At 41.6% G+C, this 15,062-nt stretch overlaps 1 long non-coding RNA gene across 1 annotated transcript; it reads left to right on the plus strand.

Moving 5' to 3' along the window:
• Window positions 1–1,049: 1,049 nt before the first annotated feature.
• Window positions 1,050–14,493, plus strand: LOC311238441. Its single transcript, XR_014620363.1, has 3 exons — window positions 1,050–1,217; window positions 2,994–3,133; window positions 14,398–14,493. It is a non-coding gene; the product is annotated as an uncharacterized lncRNA (long non-coding RNA).
• Window positions 14,494–15,062: the final 569 nt, after the last annotated feature.

Below are 15,062 nucleotides of genomic sequence, written 5' to 3' on the forward strand. Positions count from 1 at the left end.
GATGAGTAAGTAATACAAATAGATACAGGGTTTTTTAATCCAAGAAAAGGTCAGTGAATACCACGATCACAACACCAGAGGGAGCTCCACAAATCATGTTAAACCCAGATTTGGCTCAAACAAGGGACTAAACACGTTTCGCAATTATGCCACATCAATGTGGAACGCCCTACCCAAAGCTGTAAAGGAATGTGAATCACTACCCACTTTCAAAACCACTCTCAAAGAGCACCTACGGGAGACTACAATTCGAAAACTGGCCCCTGTAAATGTCCTAACCCAACCCCCTCCCAATGTACAGTAAATGTCCAATGTACAGTTTCCCCCCCCGCCTAGCCAACCCCCCCCCCACACCCACCCCACCCACCCAACTGCCTCCAATGTACAGTCCCCCCCCCCACCCCACCTACCCAACCCCCTCCCATCCACCCACCCAACCTCCTCCAATGTACAGTTTCTACGTCAAATGTATATACTTGTATCACAAACACTACTGTATTTGTAAATCTGGTATGTCATAAATGTATAGATGTAGCAGTACTGTCAGTCTATCTGTATGTCATGTATGTCATATATGTTATGATGAATTGAAAATGGGGGACCCTGGTGTAAACAAGACGAAAGTCTTTCTCTGGTCTGCATCCAATTGTGTGTATTGAGCTGTACTGTATTGTACCCATTCTGCAATCTGTTAATAAACTTTTCAATCAATCAATCAACCAATCAATCAATCAATCAATCAATCAATCAATCAATCAATCAATCAATCAATCAATCAATCAATCAATCAATCAATCAATCAATCAATGAGTGGGTGAGTGAGTGTACTGCCCTCTGCTGGATAAGAAAAGTATATCATGTAAGGAGCGACGTTGAGGTTATACATGGTGACATTCTGCCCTCTAGTGGTAAATGTGCAGAACACATCTGGAGGGTCAGGGCGTCAACATGGAATGCTGCTAGTTTAATGGCGGAACTAATGGTTGCACAGCCCACAGTGTCCGGGGACGTTTTATGCCGACGCACGCAAATCTAAATCTCCGCGGATTTAAGAGATAGTTTCACTTCTTCTTGTAAAGAGAGAGTTTCACTTCTTCTTGTAAAGAGTTCATAAGGTCAATAGAATAGAATAGAATGATCTTTATTGTCATTGTTACAAGGTTAAGAAGATGATACAGTCCCCATAATGTCCTCTCTTATTTCATGCAGCCAATAAGGTACGTTTTTGGTGTTGTGGTTGTTAGCTATGTGTAGGCCCAAGCCATGGAGCTAAAGTGCTGCTGACTAAATGTTTACTAAAGAAATCCCACCAGTGCTATAAAGAACGTGTTGCTGACTGTCATCATCGCATAAGAGGGAATTACACTAGGGCTTCATAGTCTTTGGTTTATTGTTTATTGTTTAAAAGGACCCCCATTAGCTGCCACCTAAGTGGCGAGCTAGTCTTCCTGGGGTCCACACAGAAAGACAACACAAACATAACAATACATGAGATGCATATGACAATCACAATTCACTTAATTAACAATGATAATCTAAAAACAGTAAAACACTGTAGACATCTTTATCAACATCAGAATATTTTGCTCACATATTTAAGTAGTGCATTCTCAGGTGGTATTTGAAAGACACTTTGCTATTCAATTTACTTATGTTCAGTGGGCAGTTATTCCAATGATTGATGGCACGATAAACAACAGTCCTCTTTTAATGAATGAAAACTTTATTTAACATATTGCAGAATGGGTACAATACAGTACGGCTACAATACAGTACGGCTATAAAAATAAACACAATTGTTAAGGGGATGCAGACCAGAGAAAGACGTTTGTCCTGTTTACATCAGGGTCCCCGATTTTCACAGTACAATATACATCATCATTTATCAATATTTGATTATTTACAGTGACTGAAAAGGTACAGACTGAAGCATAGTGCTTATATGTGCCTGTCCTATATTCTTACCAAAAGAATACAAAAATTTAGACTCAAACAGTATTCTAAAGAAAAGAAAAAAGCAAGCAAAACGGTATTAGTTTTGTAGTTTGTAGTTTTTCAAAATTTTGCTTTACAAAAAAAATACAAAAATGTAGATTCCAAAACAGTATCCTAAAAGAAAAAAAATAAAACAAAACAGTGTTATTCACCCTTGTAGTTTTCAAAAATAGCTTTACAAACCTTTTTCTTAAAAACCAAAATCGAATTACTCATTCTTAACTGTATATCCGCATTGTTCCACAAGTTAACGCCAATAATAGAAATACACATTCTTTTAATCCCTTTCTTAGCTTTTTGAACAGTAAAAACACAACATACATGACATTTATGGCATAGGGACATACAGGTATTTAGTACTGATACATTTGTGACATAAACACTATTCAAATATACAGTACTGTTATCCCTAGATCCTGACAAGAGTATATACATATGATGGGGAGGGGACTGTACGTTAGGAGGGTGTGGGTGGGAGAGAAATATACATACGGCGGGGAGAGAATATATACATGCGGTGGGGAGGAGGCTGTCTATTAGGAGGGGGTGGGGGGTTCGGACATTTACGGTGGCCAGTTTCGAATTGCAGCCTCCCGTAGGTGCTCTTTAAGAGCGGTTTTGAATGTGGGTAGGGATTCACATTCCTTTACAGCTGTTGTTTTTGTTTTCCTCAGTTTTGTCATTGATGACTTTTTTTTGCGGTTTTGATCATGGAGTTTACGTCATTTCTTAGTCTGTTTCTTTGAATTTTTTGTTCAACCACGTGGGCTTGGAGTTCACTGTTTGAGCTTTTGGAAAGCTTTGTCTGACTTTTATGAAGTTCAGAGCATTTTTTGTCTCTGGTTTTCATAGCGGCCAATATTTCAGTGTGCATCCATGGCTCAGCGCGATTTTTAACCCTGGTGGTTCTTAGGGGTGTCATGTTGCTATAACCATACAGCCTAACTGAAATGTTTCATCTGCTTTAAATTATGATTTTGTCTGTATGGACTTTACAGAGCCGTGTCCAATGAAGATGTCCCAGGGAAAGAATGACCTCAGTGATGGCCCCAACAAACGTGTCAGAGCTGTTTCCCCGGCTGCAGACAAGAAAGATGACCACATAGCCGGTCCTAGCCAACACCATATGCTCTCCGAGGTGGTATTATGCTTCAGTTGTTATGCTTAGGGTTGGGCTATATGAACAAAATCTCATATCACCAGATCTTCATTAGGTTTGACTAGTGGATGAACAAAAGATATCACCATGTCTGTCTTATGTTTGACTAGTGGATGAACAAAATATCATATCATCAGATCTTTCTTAGGTTTGACTAGTGGATGAACAAAATATATCACCAGATCTTACTTTGGTTTGGGCGGTAACTGTACATTGGATTATCAATGAAACCTTACTTGGTTCCAAGAAGAGGGTGTATTATTGGGTTAGGACATTTACATTGGAGGGGGTTGAGTTAGGACATTTACAGGGGCCAGTTTCGAATTGCAGTCTCCCGTAGGTGCTCCTTGAGAGTGGTTTTAAAAGTGGGTAGTGATTCACATTCCTTTACAGCTGTGGGTAGGGCGTTCCACATTGATGTGGCATAATTGCGTAACGTGTTTAGTCCCTTGTTTGAGCCGAATCTGGGTTTAACATGATTTGTGGAGCTCCCTCTGGTGTTGTGGTCGTGGTATTCACTGACCTTTGGGAAGTATTTTGACATGTACATGGGTACCTTAGTCGTCATAACGAGCCAGTTAGCCAGCACCAGGTACAGTAGCTACCAACGTTAGCTCTCATAACGAGGCAGTTAGCCAGCGCCAGGTACAGTAGCTACCAACGTTAGCTCTCATAACGAGCCAGTTAGCCAGCGCCAGGTACAGTAGCTAGCCAACGTTAGCTCTCATAACGAGCCAGTTAGCCAGCGCCAGGTACAGTAGCTAGCCAACGTTAGCTCTCATAACGAGCCAGTTAGCCAGCGCCAGGTACAGTAGCTACCAACTTTAGCTCTTAATACGAGGCAGTTAGCCAGCACCAGGTACAGTAGCTACCAACGTTAGCTCTCATAACGAGGCAGTTAGCCAGCACCAGGTACAGTAGCTACCAACGTTAGCTCTCATAACGAGGCAGTTAGCCAGCGCCAGGTACAGTAGCTACCAACGTTAGCTCACATAACGAGCCAGTTAGCCAGCGCCAGGTACAGTAGCTAGCCAACGTTAGCTCTCATAACGAGCCAGTTAGCCAGCACCAGGTACAGTAGCTACCAACGTTAGCTCTCATAACGATAGCCAGTTAGCCAGCGCCGGGTACAGTAGCTAGCCAACGTTAGCTCTCATAACGAGCCAGTTAGCCAGGAAGAGAAGAGGTCGTGAAGATGAAAGAGGAGGATGACAGAGGAAAAGGGAGAACAGTGGAGAGGAGTTGAGAAGAGTAGGAAGAGAAGACAGGAGCGGACACGAGGGGAGGTGTGGAGAGAAGAGGACAGGATGAGATAGGAGAGAAGTGGAAGAGAGAACATATATCAATCCCAGTGCTCATGTGTTCCAGTTCAATAAATTGTTGTTCATCTACAGCTTGTTGCATTATTTCATGCATTGATATTATCAATAAGACATAATCTCTAAGCATTTACAATGTAGACTTGACTGGCACATCTTTTAAATCAAGTAAGTAGTCAGGTGTCCTAGGGGGTTGTGTGAGGGGGAGGGGGGGCGCGGATGAGGGCGGAAAACTTCAGGGGCCTATAGATCATCACTTAATATGGTACCTGGAAAATCAGGAGGTAGTATGGAAAAAAATGTCAAGGCAAGCGTGGGAACCCTGGTCGTGTAGTGTATCTTGTAGACCAGGCCCATTGCAAGTTGCTGTACTCTGTCGTCTACTCTAAGCCATCCTAGGTTGTCAAAGTGGGCAGGGGTGAGGCGGGTTCTAGGAGTAAGGTCAAGCAGTAGTCTGACCAGTTTGTTTTGTGATGTTTGTAATTTAGTTTTTAGCCCCTTTGAGGTGCTTTGGTACCATGAGGTGCAAGCATAGTCGTAGTACCCTTGAATGAGTGCTCCTGCCAGAGTCTTCAGGGTATTCTTGTTTACCAGAGAGGAGATCCGGTACAAGAATCTAGTTCGTTGGTTGACTTTTTTTTATTACATTGGATGCCATTTTGTCACAGGAAAGATTAGCCTCTAGGATGGAACCTAGGTATGTAATTTCATCTTTCCTTGTGACAATATTGTCACCCACTGTAACTTAGAAGCCATCGGCCTTTCTGAGTTTGTTATTTGAACCGAAGAGAATGGACTCTGTTTTACCCAGGTGTAATAGTTTGTTGTCAGCGAGCCAGGTGCAGATTTTGCCTAGTTCCGAGCTGAGGGTTTTTTCAACCTGTAACTTGATCTTGTCAGAGACCAGCAGGGCTGAGTCATCCGTGAACAGGAACAAGTTGCAGTCACAAGCTGACGACATGTCATTTGCATAAATTAGGAACAGTAGCGGTCCTAGTATGCTTCCTTGTGGAACACCACAGCTCACTGGGAGGGGGGGGGGGATAGTAGGGATGGGTACCTTTCATATTTGAACCGGTACCTGTGAATCGATACCGGTACCCAACGGTACCTTTTTTTCTGTACTTTAGTCTCAAGAAATTTTATTTACCTACCTCAGTCGTGAAAAAAAAATCCAAACTTCAAATAACTACAATTTCAACAGTTTTCGGCTTGCCATTGCTCCGACTGCTTTGTTGTTGAATCAAGTCAAGTCCTAGGTAAGCATATATTGTGCGTGTGAACGTTGACATGAGAAGAAAAAAGTAAAAAAAAAAAGAGAAAAAGTAAAAAAAATCTGTATCTCACTTGAATCGATACTCGGTAGTACCAACGTGTTTCGGTTCGGTACCTCAAAATAACCGAATTCGGTACCCATCCCTAGGGGATAGGGTACCGTTTACCTCCACCATCTGTTCTCTCCCCTCCAGGTAGGATTGCATCCAGCTCACTGATAGACTATCAAAACCAATTGCTTTTAGCTTGTCAATCAGAATGGAGTGATTGACAGTGTCGAAGGCCTTTTGTAGGTCCAGCATGACCATGCCGCAGTATTTGCCCGCGTCCACCTCTTGTTTCATGTGGTCGTTCAAATAGAGAAGGCATGCGTCAGTGGAGTGGGATGTTCTGAAGCCAGATTGGAATTCGAAGATTAGATTTCTTTCCACGAGGTACTTTTCGACCTGTTTGTATACTTTCAAGATGGAGGTAAGAATAGAAACAGGGCGGTAGTTGCCTGGGTCTAACTTGCTGCCCTTTTTGTGCACAGGTGTTACTCTCGCAATTTTGAAGTCTTTGGGTACGTGTCCCTGTTTTATGGAGAGGTTTATTATGTGTGATGACTGGGGTGATGGCGGCTGCTGAGTCTCTGAGGAATTTGGAGTGGATATTGTCATGGCCAGTGGCCTTGTTAGGTTGGAGAGCGCTCAGTTTTTTTAGTACCTCAGCTGTTACCATTTCTAGTTTGAAATCGTCTTTGCGGACCCCTAGGTTATTATAGTAGGCTATGATGTGTTCTACCCAAAATGCCCTGAGTGGGTGGGTAGTTTATTTACCAGTGTTGTGGCTATGTTTGTGAAGAAATTTTTTAAGTAATTGGCCACATCCAGCTTGTCTGTGATGAGCGTGTTGTCCGTCTTTATGTTTATGTTTGAAAATCTGGTTTTAAGTTTTTTACTGTAGCCTAGTTGATTATTGAGTAATTTCCAAAGTTCACAGGGTTTATTTTTGTTTTCCTCAGTTTTGTCATTGATGAAATTCTTTTTTGCAGTTTTGATCATGGAGTTTACTTCATTTCTTAGTCTGTTTCTTTGCAGTTTGATTTCAGTCACGTGGGCTTGGAGTTCACTGCTCGAGCTTTTGGTAAGCTTTGACTGACTTTTTTTTTCTTTCTTTTTTTTTTTTTTTTTTTTTTTTTTCAGCTTTTTTCCCTGCCCTTTTTTTAGGGCACTCCTTCCACCCCCCCTCTTCGGGGGACAACTTTATTATTTATTATACGTTTTAACTATTTACAGTACAAAATCAAATAAAAAGTGTAGTAAAATAAGAAAAATATTAAAAAAAAATATTTCATTGCCCTCTCGGAGGGGGGGAACTCAGACTAGACATTGACAAACAAATTACAACTAAGGACAATGAAGGACAACAACGAATACACATGACAAGGGAAAGGGGGGGGGGCAGAGAGGGGAGTAAGTAAAGTAGGGGGTGAGGAGGGGGATTGAGAGAAGGGTGGGTTATGGAGTGGATGGCTCACAGGTCAATCTCCTATGATTAGGAGCCTAGATTATCCACAAGCAATTCCCAGATGTTATTAAATTGTGAGACTTCGATGTGATCCACGGTTGAGATTGTTTCCTGTGATATGTAATTTGAGAGAAGGCCCAACCATTTCCCAGTATTCAAACTTTTTCTTGTCTTCCAGTTTAAGAGGATAGTTTTCTTGGCAACAGCTAGAGAAACGAGTAGGGGTTTGGTGTTCTGGACTAATAAATTGATAGCAGTAGTATCCCCAAGTAGGCAGAGGGAGGGGGAGAGAGGAATGATGCAGCAATGATGACCCGGGATAGTGTATTGATGACGGAATTCCAGAAGTCTTGAACAGGTGGGCAGAGCCAGGTGGCATGGAAATAGTTGTCTGGGGTGTTGAGGGTGCAATGGGAGCATACATCTGTGCTTGCAAATCCCATTTGAAACATCCTGTGCTGTGTGATTTGTACTCTGTGTAACACTTTATATTGGATTAATTGAAGGTTAGTGTTGTTAGTCATTGTGAATGTGTTGGTGCAAATGTTTTCCCAGGATACGGCATTGGGAGAGAAAGCCAAGTCCTGTTCCCATTTTGTGAAGGCGAGATGGAATGTAGTGTCTGTGCTTGCCAGTATTTTGTATATTTTTATAATTTGAAAATATTTTCTTCTGTGATGTTATTTTATTCATTGCTAATATAATTGGAGGTGGTTCAAGATCATTCTGTGTAGTGTTAATTTTATATTTCAAAATTGATTTCAGCTGTAGAAATTGGAAGTGTTGGTCTGTCCCAATGCCGTATCCTTCAGTCAAATCTTGATAAGTGATTAGGCTGTTGTCTGTGAAGATGTGGTGAAGATGAGTAATGCCTTTTTGTTTCCAAGCTGGGAAGTATATGGGTGATTTGCCAAGTTGAAAGTCAGGGTTGTGCCAGATTGGTGTGTATTTTCAGGGGGTTAGTGTGTTACCAGTGATTTTGTTGGCTTTCCACCAGGCTGTCAGAGTTGTGGAAATGACTGTATTCCTAAAACAAGAGTGATGTTTTATGCTTGTGCTAAAGAATGGCAGATCTTGTGGTGAGATTTCCATGCACACGTCCTTCTCAATGTCTTCCCAGGGGTTGTATTGTTGGGTAGGGTGAATCCATTTGTAGATGTATATTAATTGGTTGGCCAGATAATAGTTGAGAAAGTTAGGTGCTTCAAGTCCTCCTTGGTTTTTGTTTTTTTGAAGGGTGGTTATTGGTTAACTTAATTCTTGCTTTTTTATTCTTCCAGTAAAACTTAGTAATGGTGGAGTCCAGGGAGTTGAACCAATTGGTGGTAGGCTGGGTTGGGATCATAGTGAATAGATCATTTATTTTTGGGAGAATTTACATTTTGACAGTTGATATTCTACCTATTAGTGAGAGTCGTAAGTTTAGCCTGACTTTTATGAAACTCAGAGCATTTTTTGTTTCTGGTTTTCATAGCGGTCAATATTTCGGAGTGCATCCATGGCTCAGCGCGATTTTTTACTCTGGTGGTTCTTAGGGGGGCCATGTTGTTTAGTATTGTTGAGAATTTGGTTTTGAAACCAAGCCATTCTTCAACTAGTGTACCATTGAGCTCTTCTGACCAGTCCAGGCTCTCTAGTTCTAGGTTAAAGGCGTCGCTAGAGTAGGTTTTGAGGTCTCTAGATGTGACTGTTTTGTGACAGCCGGCCTTTTGTTTTAGCTTTTTGCGGGTACAGAATATCATATAATGATCGCTTAACCTGCATGCTATAACCCCTTTATTGGAGATCTTGGACTTGTCGGAGGTCAGAATGAGGTCAATGGTAGTCTGAGTTGATTCACATTAGTGTTGTCACGATACTGGAATTTCGACTTCGATACGATACCTTGAAAAGTATCGATATTATCGATATTTTCTATACCAAATCTTACATTTTTTATTTTTTTTTAAACAAATTTTGCTTTTGTTGCTGGTTGATTCTCCTCAGCTTCTCTCTGGTACTATAAGAGAAGATAAATATAACACTTTTAAAACCCTTTGTTTATCTTTAGATCAGACATTTAAAAATAACTAAATTATCTAATCTAAATCAAACCCCTCTTAAAAACTCAGTTATGCAATAGTGCTGCTGCTTTTTATTTGGTTAAAACAGCAACTACAACAATTTTCAGAGAGAGAGAGAGAGAGAGAGAGAGAGAGAGAGAGGTATCTGTAAAGCATTCCCGGTAACTGGAGAAAGGTATTCCCGTAACCTATGGGTAACCGAGAATACCTTGAGGTACCAGGAATACCATGCCTAGGTATTCTTGGTTACCTAAATAGGTATTCCCGTAACCTGATAGGTATTCACAGTAACTTTAGATATTGATATGTAGGGATGCCCCGATCACGTTTTTTGCCACCGATACCAATCACCGATCGTCGTGAGCCATATCGGCCGATACCGATCCGATACCGATCGTTTTTGATTAAAAAGAAATTAAAAATTATTTTATATAAATTTTTTTTTTATTTTTTTTTAATAAAATATATATATTATATAATTAGACTTGTACTTGTATTATCTGCGAGACATCGCCACCACGCAACAAGTCAAAATGCTCGCTATCTGCAAACAGCTCCACTGTCTGTGTGTACTCTAGTAGCCTCCAGCTCCAAAAAGGATTCTCCGGCGCTGCAGCGGGACCCTATTGGTAACGTTATGCTTTGGTCATTTCACATTCAGCAAGCCCTCAGCTCGAATACGCATTCAATCAATGTTATAAGACATTGATATCAGGAGCTATCTGTAGCTACTGCTAGCCGGCTAGATGACGTTAAGACAACTATTTAGTTCAATCGGACATTTCGTTTTGAACTGAACTAACGTCAGCTAACGCAAGCTAACGCAAGCTAACGGAGATATCAACATGGACTAGTAGTCTAGACTTCCTGGGGCATTTGTTGATATCCGGAGCTATCAGTAGCTAGCCGGCTAAATACCGTTAGACAATGTCTACTAAAAGTGAATAGTTGACTGGGTAATTTTGTTTAAACAGTAACGATAGCTAGGTAGCTAACGTTAGCTCAGGTTGAATGCACTATCTAGACTCAGCAGAGGAGCCGCCTCCTCTGTGTTTACAAACTCTACACGGGTGCGGGCGGGGCTAGGGAGGAGGAGCAGTTTGCAGGTCCTGTGCGTCTGAGACAAGCGAGTGAGATATCCACTTGATCAGTTTCCGCGATCGGCGAATATGACTCATTATCGGAATTCCCCGATCGCATATTTATACTGATTATCGGCCGATAACGATCGGTGGCCGATCGATCGGGGCATCCCTATTGATATGTATTCCGGTGACTTGTGAAAAGGAGAGGTTACCAGGAATCGATTACCATATAGGTATTCACGGTAACTTATATGTATTCCGGTAATTAATTAATTGAAGCTAACACATCATGGAGGCCCAGGCCGTTAGCTACAAGCTACAAGCTAACAACACATCATGGAGGCCCAGGCCGTTAGCTACAAGCTACACACACACACACACCCCTACATGTGACCCCCCCCCTACATGTGACCCCCCCTACATGTGCCCCCCCCATACATGTGCCCCCCCCCCTACATGTGACCCCCCCTACATGTGACCCCCCCCTACATGTGACCCCCCCCTACATGTGACCCTCCCTACATGTGCCCCCCCCTACATGTGCACTAGTTGCGGAGGCTCTGCATTTGCCATCTTCAGCTAAAATGTTTGTTTACAAACTGAAGACGGCTCTGTGAGGGGGAGGGCTGGAGGAGGCGGAGGGGCAAGCGTGCTCTGAACAGCGTGTCAACAACTTGCGGTAGAACACTGCGAGCAAGCCAGCTGGTATCGATACTGCAGAAAGTATCGATATTTCGGGAAATGAGTATCGAAACAGTTTTAAATATTCAGTATCGATATGTATCGATATTTCGATATTTTTGAAAACACTAATTCACATACACGTGTGGGTTGGGTGGTTAGCTGGCTGAGGCCGTGCAGATCACCATTGGAGTCAAGCAGAGTTGATAGACGTGGGCACATATTGGCCATTTTGGCTATAGAGCTACATTGGAGTTCACTTGTTTGGTCCACACCAGAGTTCGAATGAGCTTTCACACCACCCAAAACCAACCGGACTATCGGAGGAAAACGAACCAGGGTTCGATTAAGGTGGACCAAAGAGCTCAGGTGTGAAAGCGACCTTAGACTGTAGGAGTTCAGGAATCTACTCTTTTGACATTATTATGGTATTGAGTTTTCCAATACCAGTTACAATGTGATATGACATCTATTTGATATCAATATCAACATTATTTCCAAATGAACCGTTATGAATATCTGGTTGATTTCAAATAAGTGGTTAGCTGGCAAACCAGTTATCTGTCCACACCAGGGTTCGAAATTAACGGGGGCTTGGGGCATAATGCCCTTGAAAATGGACAAAATGCCCTCGAAAACCAGTTAAGGGGGGCACTTAATGCCCCCGACAGTTTACTAATTATATATATTTATCCGGTAATGGAGCGTCTGTGTATCGTACGGTTCAGATGACGTGCAAATAAAAAAAATCATTTGGCGGAGCCTGTGTTCTGCACTGGCTGCAGGCAGCAGCAGCAGCAGCAGCAGCAGTCAGTTTGTGTAAAAATGGCACGCACAATATAAATCAATCTTCATTACGACTTTAAAAACATAGCCATTAACATTACATAGGCCTACACACATCTTGCCATAGCGTTAGCAGTTTGTAAACACAACGCACGTTTTAACTATGGTAGCCCGACGCAGCCCGCAAGCTAATACTGTACAGTCAATGAAATGTCACCGTAGCTACTAGCTACTGTAGCAGAGGAGGAAATGGGAGTCTGAGAGGCGGGGTGTTTAAAGACAATGATAGGCGTTTATTCAACATCCAAGAAGGCTAACATACAACTGTGTTTTACTAACTCCAACCGGGACTATTGCCGCTTTCGCGCTGCTTGTTGATGTTATGAACGTGACCGGAACTGAAGGTGCCACACGCTAAAATGTCCGTGGGGACCCGGCGCCAACCCATAGATAGTTCCAACTCACCGAATTACTTAATCCACCACAGTTGCACTCAATATTTAAATAATGTTAGTCTAAATAAATGTAGACAGAAACATAATAATTTCAAGCCGAAAATGAATCTTTCCATTAAGAACTGACAATCAGGGAATTGGGCGGCGTGGCTCAGGGGTAGAGCGGGTTGTCCAATGATCGAAGGGTTGGTGGTTCGAATCCCGCTCAAGCCCATGTCCATCCCACTGCCGTTGTGTCCTTGGGCAAGACACTTAACCTACTTGCCTCGTATGAATGTGTATGCATGTGAATGAATGTTGGTGGTGGTCGGAGGGGCCGTAGGCGATGATTATTCGCCACGCTTCCGTGAGTCTGCCTCAGGGCAGCTCTGGCTGCAATTGTAGCTTACCACCACCGGTATGACTGTGTATGAATGAATAATGGACTCTGTGAAGCGCTCTGGGTCTCATGAAGAGCGCTATATAAATCCAAGTCATTATTATTATTATTATTATTATTATTATTATTATTATTATTATTATTATTATTATTATTATTATTATTATTATTATTATTATTATTATTATTATTGTTTTTGTGTGTTTATATTAATTAAAGAAAGGAAAGTCTAGTGCTGGCTGAGCATATTGTTTGTTTGCACTAAGTTAATACTTTGACAAATGTAGCCTATATTTTTCAGTCAGTTCGGTCTTTGTGTGCCAAACATTATTTAAGGCTGTAAACACTGTAAACCTTTTATTTTATTTTTAATAAATGAGAAGCATGTTTAGATTTGAGTGTTAAATTTTTTTTAATAAAAATGAACGTATATCGAACTGAAAACCGTGACCCTAAAATCGTGATACGAACCAAACCGTCCATTTTGTGAACCGTCCCACCCCTACCGTTTATCATAAAAATTCAGTGCCCCCGAAATACAAAAAAAAGCCCCCGAAAATCAATTAAGGGGGGCAAAAAAAGCCCTTGAAAAAAAATGTTAATTTCTAACCCTGGTCCACACACACACCCCCCTTATTACAATCCAAACAAAGAGTATACTCTTCAATACATTGGTTGAGCATTGGTTGAGCATAAGTGATTATGTTATGAACAAATTAAAAGTTTGACCTAGTGAACGATTGTCTTCCAGGGATGTATTGATACGGGTATCGGGCCATGCCAGGCTAAAACAGGGTAACGGGATTGGGGGGGATTTCCCCAATGCTAAAATCTGACACCAGGAGAGCATGTGATTTGATTAAACTCCAAGCAACATAATACCCTGTTTGGCCCATCTTGTACCCCAGCATGTGGGGAAACTTGGCATGGCCAAACACTGTGAGTGACTTGTGAGTTAAAGGGATAGTTTGGATTCTTGGACTCTTAAATGGTATGAAATACTTGCTAGTAGTATAGTTGATGCGATGCCATTAGCTTAACTCAGAGTACCGTGGTCTGAGTTCTGGCCTGGTTCTGAGTGGACCGGGAAGCTTCAGACAGGCAGCAAATGAGGTCATGAGACAAAAAAGTGTTATTCCACACAATAACCTGCAGGCAAAAGTTGTAATCATCCACAGCAGAAAACATTTCCTATGCTTCAGAGTGACATGATGTGTTGACCTAGTCTCAGTGTGAGGTCACTAAATGCTTCAGAGTGACATGATGTGTTGACCTAGTCTCAGTGTGAGGTCACTAAATGCTTCAGAGTGACATGATGTGTTGAACTAGTCTCAGTGTGAGGTAGTCACTAAATGCTGGGTCTTGAAGCATAGAAAATGAGGCACGCTGTTTTCTGCTGTGGGTGATTAAAACTTCTGCCAGGTCAGAACTCCGACCACGAGACTCTGTGTGTAAACTGAGGGCACTGCATCAACTATACTACTATAGTATTTCATACCACTTGATGTCCAAAACTCTTGAACGATCCCTTTAAGGTGACACTTTCATCATCAAGTACCAGTGACAAGACATGTCTAACATAAAAAAAACAACGCTCAGCCAAACCTGTCAATCTACAATTACTCTGGGGAGAGTGAACATTGTACTTTGCAAGACTCTTATTGTTACTGTTTTTTATCTGGTATTTTTAGGCCACAGCCCCACTGATATCCAGTACAGTGGAGGAGATGGCGTCTTGCAGTCACCCCTCTCTGTTGGTACTAAAGGAACTATCCGTCTGCTTGGTGGACTGCATTAAAACACCAGGACTTAAAGGAACTGTGAATGCAGGAGGAGGTAAGGCTCTAAAGGGTAAATCCATCTTCAGTGTTCATACAGATGCTTGAAATAAATCATGCAAAGACGAGGCGATTATTCAAACTATATCCCCAATTGTTTTTATGCATGTTTTTCCATGATTCTCATTACCATCATTTTCAAGGTGACATAATATTGTGATGAATCTGAAGAAAATCTCCATATCCCAATAAATCTAACTTTATTTTAAACCTCACATGAAATGCAAAAAAAATTAATTATATAAGATTTGCATTATATCACCAAAATAAATGGCCTATCAATCATTTCTAGCCATTTCAATTTCCAGCCATTTCCAATTCCCCATTACTACTGAATGGACCCTTGTCCCATTAAAACATAAGCAAAAAATATATGTCCCATGATGCTTCAATGAAAAGAGAAATTCTGGATAAAAATACTATAGTCAAACCGGCCGATGAGGAAACCTATTGGGCTCCGTGGTATAGTCTGGCCGAGCACACAAATGAAGAAGAAGACGACAACGGATGAGGGCCAC

Source organism: Notolepis coatsorum (genome assembly GCF_963971535.1).
Source record: "Notolepis coatsorum genome assembly, chromosome: 12".
Classification (NCBI taxonomy): domain Eukaryota; kingdom Metazoa; phylum Chordata; class Actinopteri; order Aulopiformes; family Paralepididae; genus Notolepis; species Notolepis coatsorum.